Genomic DNA, 14688 nt, shown 5'->3' with positions numbered 1-14688 from the left:
TATCTCTAAGATGCGTGACATTTGAAACGTTAAAACGTAAAGTTGACAAGTTTTTTGTGCTTGTGGTTTCACTATCACTGCAAAAATAGGTAATGGTATCGTTTAATTACGCGAATTTATCAGACCGGTCAACTAGATTGGTATCAAGTTATGAGATTTTGAGTAATTGGTATTACGATATTCTAACTGCAAACGAGAGAGAAAGATTGCCTCATCCCGGTGGTGTACGGTATACGATAAGGAATTAATATTCCGCGTGGCGTTCTGTAATTGGTGGTACGAATTAATAAAAATTATTTTGATTGAAATTGTATTGACCGGCCCATTATTTGTTTGCAGGTGTGTAGTTTTGGTTTTGAATACATTTGTTTCGTGCATAGAATATTCTTCTTAACACACAAGCGCCATCTATACGGGCCAAGGGAGTCGATTCAGAACCTTACGAAAACTCAATTGTCGACTGATTTGCCTTTCATTTTTATTCGCAACACCCGAATCGAACGTCAAACGTACGACCGTTTGACGTTTTCGAGAACGGTTTGACGTCGAATTCGAGACTGAATCGAAATGACATCACACCCGTATGATTACTCGAACTTCGCAACCGGCAAAGGCTAGAAACATTGTTCAGAACACAGTTATCGAATTAAAGTTACCGAACGTCCTATTGTTTACAAATGTAATATGGAAAGCTCTTATTATTTTAAATGAAGTCTGGATTTTATTTATTAATGCAAGACTAATTTTGAATGCATGAAATGCATTCCTATATTTTAGGCCTTTACAGTCATAAAAATATATATTTATAGAAGGATTTTTATTTTTCTTATAATCTTAATATAAAAAAAAAATAAAAAAAATAATCTATTTTACCGACTAATTCCTAAAATGCTGTTGGGTAAAACGATATCGTATCTGAAACCGAATCGAAGTTTAACTCGGAATGTTCTCAATACCTCGGAAATATCGGAAAGCGCCCTTCGATTAGAGAACGATATCCACGAATATATATCCACGAACGATTCTGTTAAAATATCGAAGAGTTCTGAATCGGAGTCCAAGTTTGATTCTCGGCCGGGTCAATGTAGAAAACGAAATTTTGTACATTGTCTGGGTTTGAGTGTTTCCGTCGTCGTTAACGATTTCCATAAAAGTGCTTTAGTTAGGTACTTACTTTGGGAGCAGAGCAACGTATTCGATATTGCCTAATATTTTATATATGTATATTAATAATCCGATATTTTACACATTGCACCTATGACATTGTATAGAATACCTAGTCCAAGTGTACAATAGAGTTTGTTTCATATATCTACTGACTATTTTAGGCATTGCTTAGAATACCGGATTACACACATTGCTGGTAACATACACAAAAGCCTTCAGACCTGCACTACAAAATTTTACGGTGGCAGAGAAAAGTAAATAAAAAAGTTAACGCGCTAAAAAAGATAAAAGACGTAGATATCTGAAAAGCTTGTAAAAACTAGTGCTCACTGTCGCGTGTAGCGTGTGTTTGACGGCGACGGAGGATTATGTACACTTCAGTGAAGACGACAGTTCAGGCTTATATATGCGGTCAAATATCTTAGCAACTACGTGTATTTATTTATATTGAGCATGTCGCGCCTTTAAAATGAAAGTGACCTAACTCAAAAAATTAAAAAAAATGAGTTTATGCAGTTAAACGACTTTTAAAACTATAATTGGACCCGGGACCATTGCGTGGCAGTTCAGCATGGTAACCGTTCGGTCATGGGGGCAGTTAATTAATTCATTTGATTATATGAATTAGACATGTTTTCAAACTCTAAAATCGGCCTACGGTTCGCACCCTACCGTATAATTAGACCTAAATCATCAATAAACGCCCTTTTTCAAATAAGTTTTATAAAACTAGAAATTGTACAGCTTCGTCAATAATATAAGATAAAGTACAATGGTCAGATGCATATGAATATACAATATTGAAGTTAAAATTTTAACGAGAGAATGATATTTCAGAAGAAAACAATTAATACTAGTTTGTTATAATTATTAATAGTGAGCCTGTTCGTGAGTTCCAGATTAAAAACTTTATGAACAATAGTTTTAAAAGTCGTTTTACGGTATAAATTCATTTTTCTTAAAAGTAGAAAATGCTTCACATTTCCATATTATTTCACTGTAACTAAATATTATACATGTAATTAATTCACTTGAGCCTCTCTAGTGTATAGTGCCTGTTTCAAACAAATAATAAATATAGGTATGGTGGAAATAAGAAGCTAATTTACGTGCTATAAATATATCATTCTGTTTAGCTACTAACGAGAGCTAAACAGAATGATATATATACCCTAGTATGTTCACATGACAAGCGTTCAACGCGCGTTAGGTTTTTGAATTTTTTCAATTTTTGGGCGTTGAGCACGCATTGCCACTGTTTCAGTGCAAGTTAGGCATTAGTCGAGGATGGGCGTGGAAACAGCTATGTTTGTGGATTTTATATCGAATACGGAAACAGCAACGAAACAGTAGACGGTTATAGTTCAATTGTTTTTCTTTCATCCACCATTTTCCTCGCTATAGTGAGGTGAAAAGTTGTGTGTTTCGCTCGGCAGCAGACTTGTTTTGCGTTTCTTGCCTTGAAACACTCGCTACGCTCAAGAATCTATTTTTGAACCACTAAGTCATGAAAATAAGCAAAACAATGTTATTGACTAATTTCGTTGGTAGAAACTTTAAACCTCTGTCCTAAAAATTGTCATATTGCAGATGTGACCTTGTTACACCAAAAATGTGAATTGTACTCTATTACAACTGCCTTCGTGGCCGAACGGTTATACTGCCACGTAGAGGTCCCAGGTTGTAATCCTGGGCCGGGAGAAATATTTGTATGGCCTACATTTATTTCTCTCGTGAGTTTGGGTGTAATTTGTGGTTAATGTATGCGTCCATGGCGCCCGTGACACAGGGTTTCCCTAGTGCGGGGCTATGTTGAGTGTGTGCGTTATTTACAAATTTATTTTATTTCCTCTTAATGAACTCCAATGTTCTATTCGTTACCGACTATACTTAGGCGGTTTCTACCACAGCGAACGTGAACGAACTGAGAAGTTTACTATTTGATAAATTGCTCACAATGTTATTAAACAACTTCCCGTTTGTTAGAGCAATACCAATATTTTTGCTCAAACAATTCGACAAATATTTTTATTTCCTTTTATGTGGGTTGTATTTTTTTGTACTTAGTATCATTAGTAATAAGTTGACAAGTAAGCTTAAGCAATATTGTTAAACAAACTACAGTCAAACGAAATACTAGATATTTCTATATTATTACTATTATGCCAATTATTATAAATTATTATAATAAAGTGGGAGACGCCCCAGACAACACATCCGAAATAAAAATAACCTAATACAAGCGATGTCTAAATTGAAGATACATAGTTCCGGACCTCATGCTATATCAATAAAAACCTATAATAAACTCCCAGAATATTTAAAATTAGAATCAAATGTAAAGAATGTCACAAATTTATTGAAAAAAATATTAATTTCTAAAAGTTATTACAATGTGGACGAGTATTTCCATGATAAATTATAATTAATGTTTGCCCCTCTCCCTTTCCATGTTGTGATGCCTGTCAAGGTGCATGTGTTTGTTAGTATATAAGTACATTCATAAATATACTTTTGTAACCAAAACACATGTAAAGCACTTATAAATATATAAATAAAAACGTCGGCGATCATCTGGAATTGTTCTTTACTTAATTATACAAAATTTGAAACGTAATAAAAATGTATACTTTCAATATGACTAGTCTCGAATCTTCACCTCCAGGAAAGTACTGCCACCTTACCTATTTCCTAGCCAATTAGTTAAGGTGAGTTCAGTTTAAGGCGAGTATCATATAGACAATAGAATTTTGATTGAGAGCGAAAACGCCTTTGTGATATGGTTTACAAAATTATAATTGACAGAAGAGTAGAAAAAAAACTTTAAAAAACAGAGGTTACTTACATTTTTTAAATAATATTAAGTGACGGGACAAACGAGTTGTGCGCCTGATGGTAAGCTACACGCTTATCCATAACAGTTGCTGTGCCACTAAGAGCTTTAAATCGTAAAGATCTGAGGGGCACTGCCACTACGCCCGTCACCCTGTGACATAAGTTGACAAATCCCATGTGCCTGTAATTGCACCCTTACCCTTCAAGACTGGAACACAGTAATGCTGGCATTACTGCTTGGCGGCAGAAATAGGTAAGGTGGTAGTACTATGGATGAATTCTTTCACAAGGATCTCTACTGCTACTACTAACATACATTACTTATATGGAAACTTTTGAATAATAATAAAATGAATAATGTTATTTATCGTGTAATTTCTATTAAATATTAGTAGCAGTAGGGTTCGTTGTGAAAGAGTTCGTCCAGGGAAGTACTGCCACCTTACCTATTTCTGCCGCCAAGCAGTAATGTTACCATAACTGTATTCCGGTTTTGAAGGGTAAAAGTGCTGGTGAAATTACAGGCACATGGGACTTGTCAACTTATGTCTCATAGTGACAGGCGCAGTGGCTGTGCCCCTAAATCGTTGCGATTGAAAGCTCTTAGTGGCACTGCAACTGTTTTTTATTTTTCGTAATTAGTTTGTTATCATTACAAATTAGAGCAGCTTTAATAAATTATTATTGCAGTTTGTCAATAAGAAATTAGTTACAAAAATAGCAATTTGATACTCTTCGCAACATCTAATGTACCAGTAGGTGCTAAACACCCGACTACGCCGTCTTATATCATGATTAACAGTCCTTTTGAATGATTGGTCCATGGTGATATTCAATAAATTTAATTCCGTAAAGCGTAATACTTAAAAAGTTTAAGCTTTAAAACCTAATTCTTGTTCTTGTAATCTTGCTATGAAACCTTCTAGATGTTCAGCGGACTTTTAGTCGATTGTGTTTGTAAATTTTTTTCCATATTGCGGTTTAAGAATAATTTGCTTACATTGACAACTAGAACGATGATGTTAAAAGTTACTATGTCGCACCCCTCATGAAAGAATGACATAAGTGCAGTTACGTCAAATACGTTTATCCGCTCACGCGATGCGCTCCTCCTACCGCAAAATGGCGGCTATTTGGTTTCACAAAATAGAAAAGCATTCAGTTTAAATACAAGTTTTTATAAATAAAAATTATTATTCTGCATTGCTAAATAAATACCCTCCGTACTACCAACAAAAACATCTCAAATAAAATGCAGTAATACACCGCCAATCTTGCACTTAAAAAGCACTGATGAAATTTTTGGTGTACTTGGATAAATATGATAATATTCCGTTTGAGTGGTTCTAACGTTTACCATGAAATTACTCCTTAAAGTATATTTTATAAACATTTATATTCAGGGTAAACTTAAAAAACGCTACTTACGGTATGTTTTCAATAAATAAACACCGAAATCACCAGCCCAAACAATAACACACACGATTGTCGTGACGTATTTTTGAAGTTGTTTATTTTTTTGAAATGACAGACCCAGGCATTTAGAACTGTATGGTTTGCTAGAGTAGTTACCGAAATAGCAATTAATATTAGTTCTTTTACCTGTTATAACTTCGATATTCGATAAATCGGTATAAAATCATCACCGGCACCTCTAGGTGTGGTATGCGTCTACGGCTGCATGTACCGCGTGAGCGGTTATTGCTCCATTAGATACAGAAAAATATAACCCACATCCTCTCCAATTCTCGTAACTCTATCTACAATATCAGTCGACATAGTTACAAGAATTGGAGAGGATGTGGGTTATATTTTTCTGTATTTTATGGAGCAATAAACGTTTTTCACGTAACTCCACTTGTGCCATTCTTCCATGACGGGTGGGATGTATAGGCGACCTCACGTCTGGATCTCAGAGTACTTGTCTACTTTTCTAATTAATTCAACGAACGAAACAAAAGATAGGGAACACAAAATGTGAAATTGGGTTTGTGGACGGTGGTAGCCCAATGGGAAAATGATTGCTTCTTAATTGAGAGGTTGACGGTTCAAATCCCTGTGACGGCTTGTAGTTGAATTTATAAAATATTGATGGCATGTAATTTGTTGTTATTACTTATACAAGTCCGGTTGGACTCGAACCAGCGACTTTTTCGACAAACCGGGTCTATAGCTTTCCTAATTAAACTACGGAACGAGTTCATCACGAATTTCTTTATGCACTTGTTGCAGATTTTTCTTTTTTACCGTAGCGCCATCTATGGGAAATCTATGAAAGTTTTTTCTTCTGCTGGTTCAAACCCAGAGAGACGGATCGAAGGAATTTTCCTTTACATTTATTCGATCTATGTAACATAAATGACAACAAGCTATATTGGATTATTTTCACAAGAAATATATGAGTATTATGGTAGTGAAAATAAGCGACTACACATGGCGACTTTTAGCAGCGATGCAAACGCGATGTAAACGCGTGCCTGCATCGATACAAACGCGCGATTGCGTCTTCATTGGAGATTTATAGGCGATTGCATCGATGCAATCGCGTATGTATCGATGGAATCACGCGTTTGTATCGATGCAATCGCGTATGTATCGATGCAACCGCGCGTTTGTATCGATGCAATCGCGTATGTATCGATGCAATCACGCGTTTGTATCGAAGCAATCGCGTATGTATCGATGCAATCACGCATTTGTATCGATGCAATCGCGTATGTATCGATGCAATCGCGCATTTGTATGGATGCAATCGCGAGTTTGTAACGTTGCAATCGCGCATTTGCATCGATGCAATAGCCTATAAACCGCGTTCGTGTTTAAAGAACGCGCGTTTGGTATCGCTGCTAAAATTCGCCGTAAGTAACCACTCTTACTTGAACTTCTGTGTAGTAACAAAACCTCTCGCCAACAGAGACGGAAAATATTGTGATGAAACTTCTTCGTTGAAGAAAGATCACAACACTTGGAAAACGAGTAAAGTGAGTAGATGGATGTATTACAGGTTAATGATGGGTTCCTGCGGGAAAAATCTTCGTTCCCCCGTAATGAAATAAATATAATGTAATCGAGTAATCTTGGCTGATGTATTATTCACAAGCAAAAAGATAATATAACGTGATAGGATCTTGAGAAAAGAAAGGTAATGAAGGTGTTCCTTTAGACAAAGACTCCACGGAAGTTGAAGTAGCAGTAGAGCTCCTTGTGAAAGAGTTCGTCCAGGGTAATACTGCCAGCTTACCTATTGCTGCCACCTAGCAGTAATGTAAGCATTACTGCGTCATTACTGCTTGCCGGTTTTGAAGAGTAAGGGTGCTGTTGAAATTACAGGCACATGGAACTTATCAACTTATGTGTCAAGATGTCGGGCACAGTGGCTGTCATGGAAAAGCATGTCGTTTACCACTCGTCATTTGGTATCATAAAAAAATGGTTTACCCATCATTATGGGGAAACCATTTTTTTTCATTCATTCATTAAATAGATATATGTAATCGAGTAAACTTGGTTAATGTATTATTTGCAAGCAAAACGATTGATACCGTAACAGGAAACTTCAGAAAAAAGGGATAGTAGAGATTATCCTTGACATAGACTATACGGAGGCGAGTCGAATTCATCAGAAAATTTTACATTTCTCTGGGTCATTTAGTCTCAATACATCATTGACTTACAATTATATGGACGTCGGGTCCTCGCTAAAAAGTGTCCGCACTTGTAAGGCGCTAAAATCGTATACAGGGCGCGACACTCCGCTTTAGTCTTCATTTGTTCTACGGACAGCGCGATACTGCGATGACATAACAATTTAAATTTCGAATAGGTTGACTTGGGACATTTTTTTCGTGGTTTTTGTATTAGACCCGTCGTCCATTTATTTGTAAGTCAATGCAATACATAGACATTTTCATTAACGGTTTGTTTGTATTTTGTTGCATAACACGACCGCTCTCGAACGCAGCGAGTTACCTCTTTGTGCATTGTTGCATTGTTTGGGATACGGATAGTGCTGCATAATATAATGTTGTTTTGTTTCGTTGTTAGCTACACATTGGCGAATCGTGTTCCGTTGCACTAGAGGCGATTTTCGAACAAGAGTATAGCTTGATGTACTGTTATCTGTACATACCTATACGTACTTAGTAGCAGTAAAGCTCCTTGTGAAAGAGTTCAGTAATGTATTACTGCGTTCCGGTTTTGAAAGGTAAGGGTGATGGTGATTTTACAGGCACATGGGACTTGTCAACTCATAAGTGACACAAGATTTCAAAAATGACAGTCACACGACATACCTCAAGGTGACGGGTGCAGTAGCTTCCGTACAATTCCGCCGCAAAATAAATTGGAGCCTTAGGCTCAACTCACACGTGCGCAGAGTCGAAGCGACGCTTCGACTCGCGTCCTGTTTTTCAATTACAACGCTTGGCGACACGCGTCGTCGCGTGACGACTCTCGCATTGGTGCGCTCGAATCACAGTGTGGTCGGCGTTTGACGCCTCACTGCGCTCAAGACAACACAATTTTGTACCTTAACAATGGGAAAATAGAGATGAATATAGGCGAAAAACATGACGCGTCGCGACGCTTCGACTCTGCGCCAGTGTGAATTGAGCCTTACGGTAAAGGAAAATATAGTGACGTACAATCTTGGTAAGTGACTCATACCTAACAACTTTTGTTTAAAAAACTACTTACCAAAAGCAATTTTTTTTAACTCCCTTATCTAGTCACGTAATTATCAACATGTATATTACTGAGTTTATGAGGAGCACAATAATGACTTTACCGTCTCTCGGGACGTAAGTATTCGTTAAAAGATAGTAATCAAATGATTAAAGTACTTATTATTGTGATTAAGTTGAAACCGGATGATACCTATCCATATGTACTTAACCTGTTATCCCCATTTAATCAAAACGTTTAACGTTAATTCTGATTTCTAATTTTCACCTATTGTTGCAATAGTAAAGATATACTTGATTATTACCCGACTGCGGGAGGTTTGTTTTTCAAGTGTATGTATGTATGTTCATTGCTTTTTCATGCTGCACAGCCTAAACGGCTTGATGGATTTTTGAGTGGCACTGCAACTGTTATGGACAGGCGTGTAGCTTACTTAGGCGCACGACTTGTTCGTCCCGTCACGTGGTATTATAAAAAAAAATCAAGTCAAGAGGAACTAAAACTAATAATTTTGTTTTGGCAGAGATCTTTAAACAGTTTAGCATATAATTATTAATACATAGATCGAGCACTTAGAAAAAACTCCTTCGATTCGGCCTGATTCGAACCGAAGTCTTCCAACAAACCGTGCAAGATGCTATGCCAACTAAGCCACGGAACGAACCAGATTTGTTAATGTGCTTGTTGTCGGATCTTTGCATGGTTTTAACGACTTTTTAGCCGTAGCGCCATCTATGACAAATTTATGAAAGTATTTCATCACTCAGTTAAGTAACTTTACAGCTATCAGCTTCGGCTACAGATTTTGCCAGAAGACGTTTTTCTAAGTGTTGTATTAATAATTATAAAAAACTAGTGGAGTAATTTCCCAAAAAATAATTGAATATCAATTCAGTACAAATTTAGTTTAGCTTTTAGTTTAGTTTTTTAATATGTTCATCAAGCATAGCCAATTAAATTAGCTTTCAAATAAAAAAAAACCGCTTTGTGATCAGTCCATCCATTTGGGGGCTACAATGCCACAGATATAACGATAGACAAATACACAGTAAAAGGCTCCAGGAATATAGTTTTTACGTCGTGGGTTAAAAAGTCATCATTTTGCATAGCCAAAACGATCGACTGGTTTTTGACAGGAACCATACAGGAACAAAGAAATAAAAGAGTAGAAAAGTTTTTATTTCCGTCACACACTATAAAAAAAATTTACGAGGTGTTCATTGTCAGAAGTTATACAGTATTTACTTCAATTCCCTTATTGCATTTAGAGATAGTAGAAGACGAAAATTAGTCTAATTAGTGGTACACACGGCGACATTTAGCAGCGATGCAAACGCGCGTTCGTGAAACGCGCGACTGCATCGACACAAACGCGCGATTGCATCGATGCAATCGCCTATAAATCCTAAGTGTAACGATGCAATCGTGCATTTATATCAATGCAGTCGAGAGCTTGCATCAAGTTTACATGCATTAAAATCGCGTGCGTGTTTATAAGTAGACGATTAGCGACAGCATTGCTACTGCATCGCTGCTAAAAGCCCTGTGTAACAGCTCTTAATTATGAAAAAGTAAATAGACTAATATAAATAGAATTAAATATTTGTTACATTTATATTACTTTTTGGTATCATTATAAATTACAGTACCTATAGCTGATTGTACGGTATTATGAAAACTAAACAAAAGCAGTTAATCAAAACCCAACAAGTATTGATCATTATTCCCTCCGATTGCATAACCATGGTAAATTTATTATTGTCTATCCTTTAACGATGATCCTCAAGTTTAACCACGAGAATGCAATTACTTAAAATTAATTACTTTCCTTAATTCTACGCTATTATCAACTTTAAGAAACACAAGGGCCTGAATTGCACAAACGTAATAACACCAAACGACTTGACAAGATATAACAATTGACAAAAAGAAATATAGGTTTGTCTGGATATAAATTAACCCTTGTCTGGGTTAGACTCATTAGAGTGACACTTATATCACTTGGTGCCAGGAAGCTGGCAATTCCTCTGAGTCTGTCCAATTGACGTTAACTGCTCCGGGTTGTGCAGGAACAGATAGCCCGTTGTCGTCGCGCGCTGATTACGTCATTTCTAAAGTCGAACAATGCGTGGACACTTGGGTTTTAAGTGAATTCTTTCGGTTTTCCTTATCTTTTCCGAAATTTTTATTTATCAGTCGAGAATCGTTGCAATGTTTACCCGACTCAATTCGATTGTGTATTTTTTTAATGAGTATTTTAGGCGATCACTCAGACATTTGTGAACCGATGAGATTTGATTTCGATGGTTCTTTTTTTGTTGGAAAGGAGGTACCTTAGTAGTGGTCCCTAATTTAAATTTGAAGATAATATTCCGCCTCTAAGGATGGCAAATAAGGAGATCAATACGGTTTATTGGATTTCGCCCACTTTGCGTTAACCGATTTCAATAAAACTTGGCAAATAGATGTAATTCCTCATACTTTCGATGTCGATTTTTTTTTTATAAAATCCTTTATTATAAAAAAAAGACGCTATAATTATTATTCCTAAAACAACGTCATCGTCTTAGTTACTTGATGAATAATTCTTTTAAAATATCGTGGTTCAAAGTTTAACCGGATACTGGTGGAAACCAATATAATAATAATAACGCACACAGTCAACATAGCCCCGCACTAGGGAAACCCTGTGTCGCGGGTGCCATGGACACACACATAGACAACCACAAATTATACCCAAACTCACGAGAGAAATAAATGTAGGCCATACAAATATTTCTCCCGATCCGGGAATCAAACCTGGGACCTCTGCGTGGCAGTCCGGCACGGTAACCGTTCGGCCACGGAGGCAGTTAATTATAATAATAGAAGAGAGAAAAAAATATTTTATTTCACATCACACGTAATATAAGCAATAGTCAAGCTCTTATTGTTAAGAGCTGTAAATTATGTCGTTTCTTTTCGTCATTGCATTTTACATAGTAATAGAGAACTAAAATTATAAGAAAATTACGCTGCTGGTGGCATAAAAAATATCTTGTGTGTGTATCAAGATACAAAATATCCGTTGTACCTTTGTTTACGGAGCCTTATCACAGTCATCTTAATAACCATTTTGAATAAAATAATCTCTTTTTCTCTCCGATGCGGTTAAACTGTCCACCATGGCAAAAAGCAAAAAATACCTGTAGACATTCGCGATATTAATGGAGTGAAATAATTTTAGTTGCATATGGTTAAATAAATGTTTATAAACAAGTCAGTTACAGATAAGCGCAGTTTATGTTACCGCTTGGCATACAAAATGCTAAGAAATCATCCGGACGTAGCCGGCCTTGGAACATAAGTCGTCTGTGCAGAAGTATGGTTCGGTTCTGCAAAGACAAAGAACGTTATAAAGCAATAAACACTACGGGAACTGAATACAATACGTAATCAGTTATTATTGGGATAATTGTTCTATATTTCGTGTTACAAATGGCAGAATTGTGTCAAACTAAAACACGGTAATATCAAAAACATTTTGAGAAAAAGCCGCAAAAAACATATTTCGGTTTCTTTTTGAATAATTCGGGGTTAATAAAATAAAAATGTACTTTCGACATTGAAATACTTTCATAGATTTCTAATAGATGGCGCTACGGCTAAAAATAGTCGTTGAAAACCAAATACAAAGATTCGACAACAAACACAATAGAAAAATTCGTGACTGGTTCGTCCCGTGACTTAGTTGGCATAGCGTCTGGCATGGTTTGCTAGGAGACGTCGGTTCGAATCCGGCCGGATCGAAGGAATTTTTTCTGAGTGTTCGATCTTTGTATTAATAATTATTACAAACTAGTGGAGTAATTTCACAAAAAATAATTGAATATCATGGCGGTGAAACATTCTGATATTCAATAAAAACTTTATAAAAATGTACATACATTGAAATTATTTTGTACATTAATTTATTAACAATTTTATCAAGCCATTATAATTTACTTTGCAAAATAAGCTATTTCTATTGTAACGATTTTATTTTCCTTAGATTACAAAAAAAGGTTGTAATGAAACTACAAAACACTGTATTGAACCTTGCAGTGTTTTGGTTTGACACGATAGTGTCTTTCGTTATCGCACCATTTGACTACACATTATATAAAAATCTAGAATTTATACTAATATACTTTATTACTTATGATTACCTCATTAACAAAGATCGCAGTGTACAAAGATTATTTTTACTTATCTTTTGGTGTGTATTCACTTATACTAGAAGGTAATATATATAAATAATACGTATAAAGCGGATAATTGTATTATATTCTGTTCTGTATTTTTGATTTGTAACTAGTAATTACTTTACTACAGTAGTGTATTAACTTAATCAAAACGAAAGTCCGTGAAAATGTCTTCTACTTCTTTTTGCGCTTTTGACAGAGCGGTCGTGGTTATTAGTTATCACGGAGTATGTTTGTTAGGGGCAGATGTGGCTCGCCTCTCCATTTTGTCTCTGTTAGTGGACTCCTTCGTGCATTCATACAAATGATCGCCCACTGCAGACTTTATTTGATACGTCAAACGCATGAGTGACCTTGCGCGCGCTCTATTGCCCTATACTCTGCTCAGTATGACAAGACGCTCTAATCAGTCGAAGTTTCATCTTGAGACGTATCCGGAGAACTTTAGTATGCAAGTTTGCACCACTGCAGACAAACGCCGTTTGATGCCGAGTTCTTGGAGAATACAGAAGTTTGAACGAAACTTTGTCCGTGTTACCCCAAGCATTCTTCTCCAACACCACATTTCCAGAGCGTCTATCTTCTTCCTCTCAATTTTACAGAACGTTCATGTCTCTGCAGCATATATAAGATTTTAGTGGCATGAAAACGTTGTACTTTTTATGATATCAAGTGCCGAGACGAACAAATCGAGGGCCTGACAGGAAGCGACACGCCTGTCCATAACAATTGTAATGCCACTCAAAGCTTTCAATCGCGAAGATCTGAGATAACACTTCCGCTCGTCACCCTGAAACATAACGTTGACAAGTCTCGTGTGCCTGTAGTTTCACCAACACCTTTACCATTGAAATCTAGAACGCAGAAATAGGTAAGGTGGCGGTCGGTGCTTATGTTATACCCATTTCCATCTTTGTATCGTTTGTTTCGTGTTTTCTATATAGTATGGTTTAAAGTTACTTACTTTACTACGAAGTTTAAAGTTACTTATTATATTTTATTGGATATCACTATCAGACCGTGACCGATCTATTTTATGTTCTGTACACATCGAAACTGAAAACTTATTAGTAACAGTAGAGCTTATTCGTCCAGGAACTCTTTCGTAGCTCTGCTGCTACTAGAATGTACTACTAACCGTAGTCAAATTAGAGAGGTATGCGAATGTGTGCGTCCGGACACGGCGCGCGGCGTGCGCGCACATATACAAGACGCGCTGTTACGCTTGTATGGAGTTATCATACTTGTCTTATTGTACTATGTACTAAGTACGTAAACAGAGTAAGTAAAATGCAACAAAACCTTAAAAACTGCAGTTAAGATTAAATGATTAAATAAAAATGCAGAGTTCCCAGTTTGCTGGAAGCAAACCCCTTTGTATAACTATGCTAACACTTTGGGTAAGCTAATGTTCTGGATATGATTTTGTAAAGAAGGGGCATTGAGTCTACACGGGTCAAGTGTAATAATAATAATAACGCACACACTCAACATAGCTCCGCACTAGGAAAACCCTATGTCCATGGCAATGGACACATATATAAACAACCACAAATTACATCCAAACTCACGAGAGAAATAAATGTAGTCCATATAAATATTTCTCCCGGCCCGGGAATCGAACCTGGGACCTCTGCGTAGTAGACCGGCTTGGTAACCGTTCGGCCATGGAGGTAGGTGAAGTTGTAAATCTCAGGTTGAGATCATTAAACGCTATAACCGTATCCTATAATATGTTATATCTAATAAAGCTGTTTTATTCTATAACTCTACAGTACCT

General features: G+C 36.5%; 1 protein-coding gene across 1 annotated transcript in view; it reads left to right on the top strand.

Annotated features, from left to right (window-relative positions):
• LOC113236522 overlaps positions 1-14688 on the top strand; it is a 96345-nt gene that overhangs the window by 41363 nt on the left and 40294 nt on the right. The window lies entirely within an intron of this gene.

The sequence above is a fragment of the Hyposmocoma kahamanoa genome, unplaced genomic scaffold (genome assembly GCF_003589595.1).
Source record: "Hyposmocoma kahamanoa isolate Upper Pololo Valley unplaced genomic scaffold, ASM358959v1 92, whole genome shotgun sequence".
Taxonomy (NCBI): Eukaryota; Metazoa; Arthropoda; class Insecta; order Lepidoptera; family Cosmopterigidae; genus Hyposmocoma; species Hyposmocoma kahamanoa.
This window is presented reverse-complemented; position numbering and strand designations above follow the sequence as displayed.